Below are 13,818 nucleotides of genomic sequence, written 5' to 3' on the forward strand. Positions count from 1 at the left end.
AAGAATGGCAGAAGAATCAATGCCTTAGGGCTGTGGTGTTGGAGAAGAATATTGAATATTCCACACACTGCCAAAAACCCAAACTGATATCTCTTCAAAAAGTACAGCCAGAGTACCCCTTGAGGGCAAAGATGACAAAGCTTTGTTTCACATACTTTGGGCATGTTGCTAAGAGAGGCTGTTCCTTGGAGAGGGCCAGTGAAGGAGAGGAAGCCCCTCATTGAGATGGATTGACCTAGAGATTACAGCAATGAGCTCAAGTGTGTCAGAGATGATGAAGATGGCACGGGGTTCAGATTATTGTTCATAAGGTTGCTAGAAATTGTACTGAACTTGACAGCACTTACTGGCAAGAAGCTGTGCTGCAATCCCAAAGACACGTGGTTCAAATCCATGAGCTGCTCTGTGAAAAAGGGATGATCAGTCTTCTCCCGTGCAATTAACAGCCTCTGAAAACCCACGGGAGGGTCAGCTATGGGTTGGTTCTGACATGACAGTACACAACAACAAGAAAATATAGCTTTAGGCAATAAAGCGTGGATACCTACCTACCGCTGAAAATATGCAGTGGAGCTGCAAAACGAGGGTTTTTTTAAACAGAGGAGAATATCTGAACTGTTGCGATGAACGTTTCAAAAATAGTCCACAAGTAAAATGTTCACCTATCTCTGCAAATTCCATGTGTACGGGGAGGGGAAGAATTTACAGAAGTGAAATACTTTCCCACTATTTCAATGGGCTCTTTTATGGAAAGTAGGATTGAAAGCAGAGGAAAAATAGACTCTGTTGATGGTAAAATAGATGGGCATTTACTAACTACAAAGACTAAATAAAATAGCACAAAAAGTGATAGATTCGATGGCTTGAGACTTAAGCCATCACATCAGGGGCTGGTCAATGGGAGACGGGTGTTGAATGCTGTAGGCCAAAGTAGGAAGGGATGGTGGTGGAGTAAGAAAAGGGTGGGTAAAAAAAACCCCAAAACAAACAAAAAAAACCCAAAAAAACCAAATAGCAAGGGATCACAAATGTTCATTTCCTTTGCAGTTCCCTTCTCCAAATCAGCACCTTTTACAAAGCAGAGTCTAAGCTTTTGGATGACATTTAATATCTTTATATGCTTTGACCTCAATCTGTCTATATGCAGCTCTATTTTATCTTGTCCTGCTCTTTGGACCTCTGATTGTTCTGTAAATCAAAAATGTGCTTTTCCTTTTTTGCTCATGCTTAATTTATTGCCTCAAGCTGGAATATTAGCTTCTTAGTTTTTCATCAAGATAAAACATTCTTTTTTCTTTTTATCTATATGATAATAGAATCCTGAAGAATTTAGTGAAAAGCTACTAAAACTTATAGGTGAATCTAACAAGGTGATAGAATGCAAAGTAAATTTTAAAATTAAATTGTATTTCTATGAATTAGCAATGAGCCATTGGAAAATAATATTTTAATTACCTTTAAAATATCTATGATGTTTTACATAATACATCTAAGAACTACATGCTGAAAAGTATAAAACATTGCTGGGGAAAATTTTTTTCATGTGGCATCTTAAAAAAATTCAGTCAAGGTTTTATACAAGAATTCATATACATTTTATTTTTAGCATTAATTGCCATAGATTAATGCAATTCTTTAATTAAAATGTCCAATGTAGGTATAACACATCGTGGAAGATAAAGTGCTTTCTCTCATTATGGCACATTCACAAACTATGCAGCATGCAGGAGCAATGATTTTGAAAATCACTACCTATCTTGGGAGGGACTGGAGAGCATTAGGCTAAGTGAAGTGTTGCATATGGACAAATACTGTGTAAGACCATTAGTGCAGACACAGATAACTAGTAAAACGTGTATGAAGATCTAATGATAGGGTCACACAATTTGATGGGTAGAGGGAGGGGTGCATAAAGGAAATGGGAAATATCCAGTGTGAAAAACCATATACAAACTTTGTAAGTAAACCAGTAAATATTTTTAAAAAAAAAAATACTTTCTAAAATGAAGCATCAAAAAAACCCCAAAACTTTCTTTCCTCCTGCAGACATTTCCAAGTACATCACTTTCTTGCTATATACTGTATTTCTTTGTGTTACTCTCTGTTTCTTTAATTAAAGTTGGGATAAATTGTTTACACTTCTGTTGTCTCTCCTTTCAGTAAGGAACAATTAGACAAAAAATGCAAAAGTCTTAAATACAGGAATCAAATGTTATTTTTTTTTTAATTTCTAGCTAGACTTACCTAAAAATTAAAACATGATTGAACAGAAAGTGAAAATTATCTCACACTATCGCTAATATCAAATGCTAGTAAAATCTTGCTGACCATTATTATAAAAACAGCTGGGACTGTACATACACAGAGAACTTCCAGATAATCAAGGTGGATTCCAAAGAAGTTTGGAAACAAAGGATATCCTTGCTTATATCCCTTGATTAAAAGCAAAGAGAATTAGAAACATGTTTTTTGTTGTTTTTTTAAAATTTTATTTTATTTCATTATTTTTTGTGTGTACCGTCAAATCAGATCTGATACAGGAGGAGATTGTTCCTCCTTCTCCAGCAGAACATCTGGTGGATTCGAACCACGTACCTCTGAAATTGCAGTGTAGCTTCTTGCCACTAGGCCACCAGAGCTCGGCTAGAAATATGTTTTTGTGTTTAATTGACTATGGAATGGTATTTGGTTGTGGGGATTATAAGAAATTATGGAAAACATTGAGAAGAATAGTAATCCCAGAACAATTACTTGTACTCATGAGAAACTTATATGCCAAGAAATAATATTTGAACTGAACAAGGGAACAGTGCCTAGTTTAAGATTAGGGACAGAGCACAATTTAAAGGATTAAATAAATAGTGAGGATGGTGCAATGTTGAGAAAGATTCTGATCTATTGTTCACAGGGTTACTGAGAGTCATGGACGTCTGGACAGCACATAAGAATTACAACACTTACCAGTGTGATACACAGACATGTTTTATATGTAATTACATTGAAATAAATGTATTTTGCCAAAATACATTTTAATTCAGCCATTTGCTTTGTAATGTCCAGTTGCGACGATACATCCATGGTAGAATATTTCTTCTTTGTTTCTTCTTTTATATTCATTTCCTCATCCATGTGTATATAGAAATATATACCTATATTGAGTGTGAGGGAACTCTTGTGACTTGGTGGTAAGGAGTTGTGCTGCAAACCCGAAGGTGGTGGTGGTGGTTATTGTTATGCGTCGTCAAGTCGTCGCTTGCAACTCATAGCGACTCTATGTACAACAGCTCTAAACTCTGCTCTGTCCTGTGCCAATCACACTGTCTCTGACACACCCATCCCATTACCCCAGTCAGTGAATCAGTCCACCTCATAGAGGGTCTTGCCCTCCTGCACTGTCCCTCCACCCTACCAGGCATGATGTCCCTCTCCAAGGACAGTTTCTTCCTTACAACATGTCCAAAAGGTACATGGTTTAAATCCACCAGTTTCTTTGGGGGAAGGGAAAATATGGACTATCAACTCCCATGTGATTTATTGTATATGAAAACCTACTGCAGAGTCAAACTATGAGTTGGTTCCAGGTCAATAGCACATAATAACAAAAACATACTGGGTGTGAGCTCTAGTAACTTAGTGGTAAGGTAACTCAAAAGTAAGATGTCTGAACCCACCAGCTGCTTGTGGTAGAAAGATGGGCACTCTCCTTCTGTGCAATTTACTGTTCTGAAAACACATTAGAGGGTCAGCTAGTAATCAGCCTGATTTGATAAGATACAACAACTATCAACATATTAGGTACCTGTTAACATTTGAACACATATCTGCTTCTCCCATTACATGCATTCCAGCGGGTACAGGAGCCACATTTTTAAAGAATCTGGACCCATCCCCATGACAGTGTAGCACATTAGTTTCACATATAGAAGACATTGCCATCATTCAATCATCTACTCAACAAATAGATATAGGATGCTTCTTCTGAATAAGGGCAGTGCTAGATACTTGATATACCATATGAAATGAAGCAAATGTCACTTCTGCCCCTAAAATGTGTGCACCAAGGCTGGAACGGGCATCAGAGGACAGCACATTGGTGTGCTGTCCTTACAACCAAAAGCCTTAACATCTCTGGTGGTTCAAATCAACCAGAGGCTTAGAGAGAAACCTGCAGCCTCCTCAGGTCAGTATTTACAGCCTTCCACGCCTGATGGAGAGGTTCTATGAGCAGTCATAGGCTTGAGGATAATGAGGTCCAGTTTTTTGCTTTATTTTTCAGATGTGTCTTAGATAATTTTTTTTATTTTGGGGTTTGAATATTATTTTTCTTCTCTGAAATCTCTCATAGATGCACGCTTAACCTTTAAATTTCTTTCCTAGTACACTGATTACCTGCTATCTAAATGAGTTTAGGAAGTTGCCTTTGCCGAAATTAGTTCCAGGGCTTTAATTTCTCCTAAATCCTTTAATACCACTAATCTATCTCTTATACTGAAGTCAGCTGAATTTATCTGAGACTCAATGATGAGCACAGCCAATTAGGAATGATAGATTGATTTATTAAAGTCAACTGCACCATGCAGAGCGTATCCCCACTCTCTGTTTCATAAACTAGACTCTTTTTCTTTGAATGTCAGGGGCATGGATAATCAAGCACCATTAATTTTAGTGTTCACTTTTCACTAGTTGCACACATTTCATTCCACTCAAACTAGTTGCTCCACTGTCATCCAAACAGCATGCTAATTCATTCAGTTACGTGACAAGTATTTTCTATTCTTACTTTTCTACTTGCTTTTACCACTGATTCAGTAGAAAAGTTATTAGCTTAAAAAATCTTTCCTTTTCTCTGTCTCTCCTTTCTCCAAATATCTCTGTCAGTTCTTTTCCAAATCTGGAAAAGATCTATGCTGAGAATTTAGCACAGTCCAATCCACCCTGTCCATCCTTTGTAATGAGGTTAGTGCTGTAAAGCTTCACATTTCTTTTTTTTAATCTTTATTTGTGTCATCTTAACTATATAATAAATGGATTTAATTAATTATACAAATCAAATTAGAGCAGTACTAGGCATTGCTCTAGAAGTTGAATATAAAATATTACTAAAGAGCCCTTGACTTTCAGAAACATTCTGTGTGAGGAAGAAGGATTTAGATCCAAATTACTTCAAGATATTCCGGTAAGTGCATCCTTTGAATTATTTGATCAGCAGAGGTCATATCTCTTGGCCAAGTTTGTCTCATTTTCTACTGGCTCTAACCTATTGATGGATAATTAATATGTCTTTATATAGAGCTATGTCTGGATTCATAAATAATTCTTAAGTAGCTAGCATTTCAAAAAAGGTAACAATAGATTACTGCTTAGAGACAACAAAAGACTTCACTTAATTTACATAATTTATTATTTTAAAAAGTGACAGAAAGCTCGCTCTTTGGGCAAGCAAAGGCAATCTCGATCACAGAGGGGGTAGCAAATGGTATGTTAAATACCTACACAAATAACCTTGATAATCCATGGGATTAGTGCACATTGTGACAAGACCTATTTCCTTGTTGACTAAACTTTCAGCTGAATTAAAATAATTTTCAAACTGGAATTATACTAACAAGTAGGTCAATAACTTAGTGAATTCTTTTTCCTGCTCTGTGCAGGATGAGTATACAACTAAATATTGGTTAATGGTGGAGAATATTTGGTTTTGAGATTGTTAGAAATGACTGGGAACATATTTGGAATTATCATAAAGATTTGAAGGTGACATCATACAATTTGGAGACTATGAGCCCGTGAATGAAACACATACAATGTATTTCTTGTAATATGGCAGTGTTTGTTATTAGTTCTGTGTTATGAGAAAGGCCTCATTTTTCAGTTCAGAGTCAAGAAATCAAACGATTGATTGTCTTGGGAAAATCTGCTGTCCTTTCCAGCCTGCTAAAAATCAACAATGTCAGTCTAGAGACTATGGTATGCCTAATCTAGGCCATGGTCTTTGCAATTACTTGCAATTACTTGTTATGCTTCAGAAAACTGGACAATGACTAAGGATGACAGAAGAAGAATCAGTGCCTTCAAACTGTGGTGCTGGAGAAGAGTCTTGAGCATACCATGGACTGCCAAGAAAACAAATTAGTCTGTTTTGGAGAGGGTGAAACTGAGATTCTTTTTGGAGGCTAGGATTTGGAAGCTCTGTCTCACATACTTTGGGCACATGGCCAGGAGAGACCGGTCCTTGGAGAAGGACATCATGTTTGGAAGGGTGGAAGGACAGCACAGGAGAAGAAGATCCTAGATGAATTAGATTAATACAGTAACTGGAGCAATAGGGGTTAGTGTATCAGAATTAGGGAGACTAGCTCAGGACAGGGTGGGGTTTAGAGATTCTGTATGTAGGGTCACTATGGGTTGCAGGTGACTCAATCACACACAACAACAATATTCTGAGTGTACAGTGGTGTGAATACTACTTCCCTGATTCAGATAAAGAATTAGGTTCTATGCGTGTATACTCTCTCACCTGGAAATTAGAGATTGTAGCTTTATATATTCCTTTTTAAAAAGATTTTCCATCCCAAGTATAGAAAATACATAGAGATAATAGAATTCTTTTCTAAAAGACAGTTTTCTTTTCTTTCCTTATGAAATGATTTCATTTGGAGTATGTTCATTACAATATGAATAAAGTTTTCCATTTGAGTCTGTAAAACAAAACAAACTCATTGACCCCCAAGTTAAATTCCAAGGCCTGGCAACCCTCCACTGGGTTTCTGAGATAGTAAACTTAACAGGAGTCCAACAGCCTGACCTTCAAGGAGACTAAAGAATTCCTTATCCAATGGCCAAGAATTTGAAAGAGCTCCCTTCAGGTTTTTTCTGCCATTACTTGGTAAGTTGATAGTCTACAGATTTTTAGAGAGGTATGATCAATGTGCAAAAAGTAGAAATTCCGGCATTCTAATGCTGTGGTTGTTCAGTGGCAGAATTTTCACTTTCCATGTAGGAGACTTGGTGGAGACTTACACTTGACTATGGTGCTGAACAGGGTTTAAGGAAGCTTCCAGACTAACATAGACGAGGAAGAAAAACTAGAGAGGAATCTTCTACTTCTAACATCAGTAAGGGAAAAACCCTGTGAGTCACAAAATCTTAATTCTCCCAAGCATCTAGAACTGACTCTGCAGCAGCTAATAACAACATCATATACCGCAGGAAATGTGCTAGAGACAATAGACTGGGTTTTGCTCTATTAATGAAGCTGCAAGTAAATTCATTTCAAACATAGGCCAAATGACCAGATCTTCAAATCTTAGAATCCATATTCAAGGCCCTCGTTAGACAAGAATCCTTGCTTTCTACTTTCTTTTGCATAAAATCAACATTAGTGATTTAGAAGTTTCTTCTTCTCAAGCAAAACTCTGAGTCAGTTCCAGCTCATAGCACCCGCCATTGGGTTTTGGAAGCTGCAAACATTTCTGAAAGGAAATTGCCCATCTTTCTGCCGAGGGGCAGCTGGTTGATCTGAACTGCTGACATTTGGTGTAATGCAACATGTGATGTACTGTGAAAACAGCCATTATAAATTACAGCAAAGAGGAAATTGTCTCTGGCTAATCTTGAGATGTGCACAAGTGGAAGACCTTCACCGAGATGGATTGATTCAGTTACTGGGATTATGGGGGTAAGTGTGTCAGAGACAGTAAGATTGGCACAGGATAGAGCAGGGTTTAGAGCTGTTTTACATGGTGTCACTAGAGTTACAACAACAACAATCATGAGACAATTGGTATGCCATCAACTCCTGGGACTTTGTTTTTTTCCAATTTCTTTAGAGCCGCTTGAACTTCCTCCTTCATCACCATTGTCTCCTTCTTCTGTGTCAGTCAATTAGTTTTGGTACAGTGACTCTGTGTATTCCCTCCATTTCCTTTGATGCTACCTGGGTCATTAAACATTCTGCCCACAGCATCCTTAAGTACTACCACTTGAGTCTTAAACTTGCTGTTCAGTTCCTTCTGCTTACGAAACGCCAAGTGGGATTGTCCCTTTTCATTTTCAGACTCCAGCGGTTTGTACATTTCATTATAATACTTTGTCTTCCCAAGCTGTCCTTTGAAATCTTTCATTCCTTTCCTTAACTTCTTGATTTCTTCCTTTTGCTTTGACTTCTCCGCACTCTAATGCAATATTCAGAGTCTCTTCTGATATTCAACAAACAGATGCTGCCCTGGACACGCTCACCTGGTTGTGCCAAAAAATCTGGAGGACAACTACTGGCCAACTGACTGGAAGAGATCCATATTTATTCCCATTCCAAAGAAAGGTGACCAGACACAGTGTGGAAGTGATTGAACAATATCACTAATACCACATGCAAACAAGATCCTGCTAAAGATTATCCAAAAACTGTTTGAACTGCTATCAGATTTGAAGGTTGGATTTAGAAGACATTGTGGTATTAGGACATTATAGCCAGTGTTAGATAGATCTTAGCTGAAAGCAGAGAGTACTAGAGGAATATCTTGTCTGTGTTTCATTTATTATGCAAAGACATTTGATCTTGTGGATCACATAAACTGTGGCTAATCTTGAGAAGAATGGAATCCCAAAACACTTAATTGTGCTCATGCAAAATCTATACTTGTACCAGGACACAGTCATCACAAAAGAGCAAGGGAAAACTGCATGGTTCAAGATTAGGAACCATGTGTGTCAGGGATGCATCCTATCTCTATACCTTTTCAATCTATATACAGAACAGATCATTTGGGAAACTGAACTTTATGAGGAGGAATGTGGCATCAGGATTGGAGGAAGGCTCATCATTAACCTACTTTATGCAGTTAACACAGCTTTATTTGCTGAAACTGAGGAGAACCTCAGGTATTTGCTGCAGAAAGTCAAAGACATTGTTTTAATATGAATGAAAGCTCAACGTCAAGAAAACAAAGATTCTCACCACCGGGCCAACTGATGATGCCACCGGGCATCATGATAGACAGAGAAGAGATTTAGATTGCTAACAATCTCAGCTTGCTTGTTTCCACAATCAACACTCTCGGCATCAGCAGTCAGGAAATCAAAAGATGAACTGGATTAGCAAAGTCTGCTGTCATGGGCTGAAGAGGACTAAAGAGCAACGATGTCAGTTTGGAGACTAAGGTACACCTGATCCAGGCCATGGTCTTCGCAATTAGGTGCTATGCATCCGAGAGCTGGACAAGGACTATGGATCAATGCCTTTGAGTTGTGATGCTGGAAAAGAGAGCATATCATGGACTGCCAAGAAAACAAACAGGTCTGTCCTGGACAGGGTGAGACCAAGCTACTTCTTGGATGCAAGAGACTTGAAGCTCCATCTCACATACTCTGGGGCATGTTGCCAGGATAGACCAGTCCTTGGAGAAGGACATCATGCTGGGAATGGTGGAAGGACAACGCAGGAGAGGAAGGTCCTGTATAAGATGGATTGACAGAGTAGCTAGGGTAATGGGAATAGATGTGTCAGAGACAATGAGATTGGCTTAGGATAGGGCAGGGTTCAGAGGTATTATAGAAAGGGTCGCAATGAGTCACAGTAATTCAAAGGCATATAACAACAACCATGAGACAAGATAGATTGACACCAACACCAGCGCTACAATGATGGGCTTACACATTGCACCTTTAGTGAGGACGGCACAAGACTGGGCAGTGTTGGAGCCAGAACTGATTCACTGCAAGCTCCCTGCTGTAGCCCCAGTTACGCTCCTGACAACTAAAAAAAGGTCAGTGATTTGAACCTACTAGCCACTCCACAGGAGAAAGATGTGGCCGTGTTCTTCTGTAAAGACTCAGCCTCATAAACCCTACAGGGGGTTATATTCTATTCTGGAGGGTCACCAAGAATTGAAATCAACTCTACACCAATGAGTTTGGAATTTTCTATACAGGAGCAGATTAACCAGGTCTTTTATCTTGCTGGGAAACTGATGGGTGTGACGGGATGACTTTTCAGTCTACATGAGAGTGTTAGAGCAATGTGCCATTATTTCTATGATCTTAAAACCAAGATGCCCACAAATTATCTTTTGATTCTTTATTTTCTCTAATTAAATTTTAAAGTTTTTAATCCTATTTAACACTTTTTGGCAATCTCATTCTTTTTGTATTTACCTAAAATTACATGTATGTTAAGAATATACTGATTTACATACTGGATCAAAAATGACTTAATTGCTCTCATATATTTACAGCTTGATTAATTCTAATGGACTTTATTTAATTCTGTAAAACCTTAAAGAATAAATACTGAAGCTGCACCTTACATTAGGAAACATACTTTGAACAGAGATTGAGTAGTTTACAAATCCTTCACAATTTGTCTTCTAATTTTTCAGAAACATGCTTTCAATTGTCTAAGTGCAAATAGCTATGTGACATTCCTTTCTAATATTAACACTAATTATATAATTTCATTACAAAAATTGTGATGAGTAGAAAAGATACAGTTATTTCCCCACAGGTCTTTGATCTTTATTGCTCATCTCTTAGATCTCAGAACCCAATGATTTTAAATCCTGGCGAACAGAATAACTTCTGTGTGAGTCATTATCGTCTGAGAGCTCAGGACTGATATCACAAGCAAAACAAATTACCATACACACAGCCAGGAAACTAACTATCACCAAGACAGAGAGCGTTTTGATCTATTGACTCTCATAAATTGAGGTATAGTAACTCTCGGCCATTATCCACATTCCACATCTGCCTAATTTAGATAGTCTTCCTGATAGGGACTTGTCAAATTCTCCTCTATTTGAGTTATCAGAACAAATTACTTTTTATTATAAACTTTAAAATAGAAATCTTTTTTTCTGATGATGAAGGTAATAATTATGTCACCACTTAGTGGTGACTGGTGGTCTAGTGCTAAGGATTTGTGCCACCAACTCATAGGCACATGGTTCAAGTCGACAAACTGCTCAGTAGGAGAAAAATGGGAAATCTCCTTTACAGTCTCTGGAAACTATGGTCAACTGATATTTGACAAGGAAATCAAAGCTATCAAATGCAGAAATGATATCCTCTTCAACAAGTGGTGCTAGCCAAACTGGACTTCTACCTGCAGAAAATGGAAACAGGATCCACATCTCACACCACACACAAAAATCAATTCAAGGTGGATCAGAGACCTGGGAGTAAAGCCTAAAACCATAACATTCATAAGTGACAAACTGGGATCAAGCTCAGAAGAGCTAGTCTAAGGTATGAAGAGACTGCCAAATACAACCAGAATGGCACAATCTGAAGAGGGTAAAATTGATGCATGGGACCTTCTAAAGATTAAATCCATGTGTGCATCAAAACTTTTTCAAAAAAGGTGAAAAGAAAACCCACAGACTGGCAACAAACATTTGGTAATACCATCTCAGACAAGAGTCTTTAAATAAAAGTTTACAGAATACTCTTGGGCCTCCACAAGAAAAAGACTGATAACCCAATTACAAAATGGGCAAAAGACACGGAAATAATTTTCAGAGGAAGATATTCGAATGGCAAACAGACACATCAAGAAATGCTCCAAATCACTGAAAATAAGAGAAATGAAAATCAAAACCACAGTGAGGTACCCTCTCACTCCAGTAACAGTGGCCAAGTTTAACAGGGCAGCAAGTAACAAATGTTGCAGAGGGTGTGGCAAGAAAAGAACTCTTAAACATTGTTGGTGGGACTGTAAAATGGTACAACCATTCTCGAAGTCAGTTTGGCACTTCCTCAAAAAGCTGTTTATTAGATATCATAATAATCAGTCTTGTGATTCTCTCTAATGTTCTCAAATTAATAGATAATGAAGGTTATTGTATCACCAAATGCTGCATAAAACTTTGAGGTAACCCAGAGCTAGCAACTCAGGTAGCAATTTTAGTCAAAGCATGGAACTCAGTCCTCATTATTTTTTTCCTGTATGGTTACTGTCAAATCAATGACAAAATGTATAGCGTTAACTGCCAGTGATTCATCCCAGGGAAAGAAATTGAGCTAACGTCTATGGTGAGTGAGAAAATTTCACCTCTGTTTACAGAGACACGCACACTTGGCTTCTGCGACATTTTGAAATAACTTCTCCCAGGTGAAGAAGCGATTTTCTAATCTTATTAACTTCTCTTAGAAACCCAATGACACAAACCAACTCAGCTTCTTCTCATCCAAGTCACACTGACAAAGTGTATCTGGTCTGTGTGGACTGTTCTCTCAGCAGCTATGTTATCAGTTTCCCCAGTTGCTTGGGACACAGCTCGTGAGAAATGAGGCATTTCACACAAACAGGCAGTGATTAATCCAGGTCAGCATTCTATTTCACATGTGGCTACCAGAAAGTTTATGAAGAGTATGGTGACTGCTTTTACAACTTAACAGAAAAGGGCAGAGATACTTTAAAAACTTTTTTAATTTTCCTTAGTGATTACTACACATCCTTTACCCATAAGCTTAGTGAAACGCTTCTTGCATAGACTTAAAAATATGACTATTGCAGGATAAATACAAAAGCAATGACTATTTACTGTGAACTCTGTGGATTTGTTATAAAATTGTTAGCGGTGGTGATAGCATTGTTGAGATTTTCTTCTGGCTTCAGTGATGCTTCTGCAAATATTAAATTCCAAATCTACACTGTTAATAAGTTTCTTTCTTCAGTCTTGCCAGGTATGAAGGAGCTTAGCACTACCAACTTTCCTAGCAGCATGCTGTTAAAGTAGCTAGCTGTAACAGATACCGGGAATAAATGACTTTAACAGAAATTTATTCTCTGGTGGCCTGATGGTAAGAAGCTGTGCTGCAATCTCAAAGGCATATGGTTCAAACCCACCAGCTGGTTTGTGGGAGAAGGATGGACAATCTCCTCTCGTGCAAACCTTCTGGAGGGTCAATTACGAGTCAATTCTGACTTGATGGCACCCAATAACAGCAGTACAGGTTAGGAGGTTAGAAGTCCAAATTCGGGGTGTCAGTTCTAGGACCATCAGTCCTGGAGGAAGGGTCTTGTTTCTTTCAGCTTCTCTAGCCCTGTATCATTTGGAGACTTCCAATGTCTTGACATGGCCTAGTGTGTAGTAGCTTCTTTGTGCAGGAGACTTTAGTCCAAGTGGATGCAATTCACCCCTAGCAATTCTTTCTTGGTACCATGGTCTTCCTTTCCCCCACCTGGCTGGCTTTCTTCTCTTTATTTCTAGTGACGAAATGCTGGTGTCATAGTCCTTATGGATTATGATACTAATCTAAAGGTAGATTTGACTCAAATCCACTAGCAGTTTCAAAGAGAAAGATGGGCAATCTCCTCCCATGCAGTTTACAGCCTTGGGAAACTCACCGAAGGATCAGCTAGGAGTCTGTTCCAACTAGACAGCAAGGAGTTGGAGGTTTTTTATTTCTAGTGAAAGAAAAGGTAGTATTGGCCACACCCTAGAAAAACTTCCATCGTACTGATTAGAGTTGTGATGGGGTTAAGGGGTATTGGATTCTATACCCTCCAATAATATTTTTAAAATTATTTGCCTTATCAGATCACAGAAGCTCATTACAGTTTCCGTATTCTATCATTACGCACCATGGCACGTATCAGGCGCATCTTAGCCTCCAGACTTACATCATTGCTGATACAGGCCATGGTCTCTGCAATCACGTGCTATGCATCAGAGAGCTGGACAATGACTAGGGATGATAGAAGGAGAATTGATGCCTCTGAGCTGTGGTGATAGAAAAGAGTATTGAATATACCACGTACTGCTAGGAGAACAAATAGGCTTGTCCTGGAGAAGGTCAAGCTGAGCTGCTCCTTGG

This window comes from Elephantulus edwardii, unplaced genomic scaffold, assembly GCF_000299155.1.
Source record: "Elephantulus edwardii isolate Elephantulus edwardi_28Jun2011 unplaced genomic scaffold, EleEdw1.0 scaffold00345, whole genome shotgun sequence".
Taxonomy (NCBI): Eukaryota; Metazoa; Chordata; class Mammalia; order Macroscelidea; family Macroscelididae; genus Elephantulus; species Elephantulus edwardii.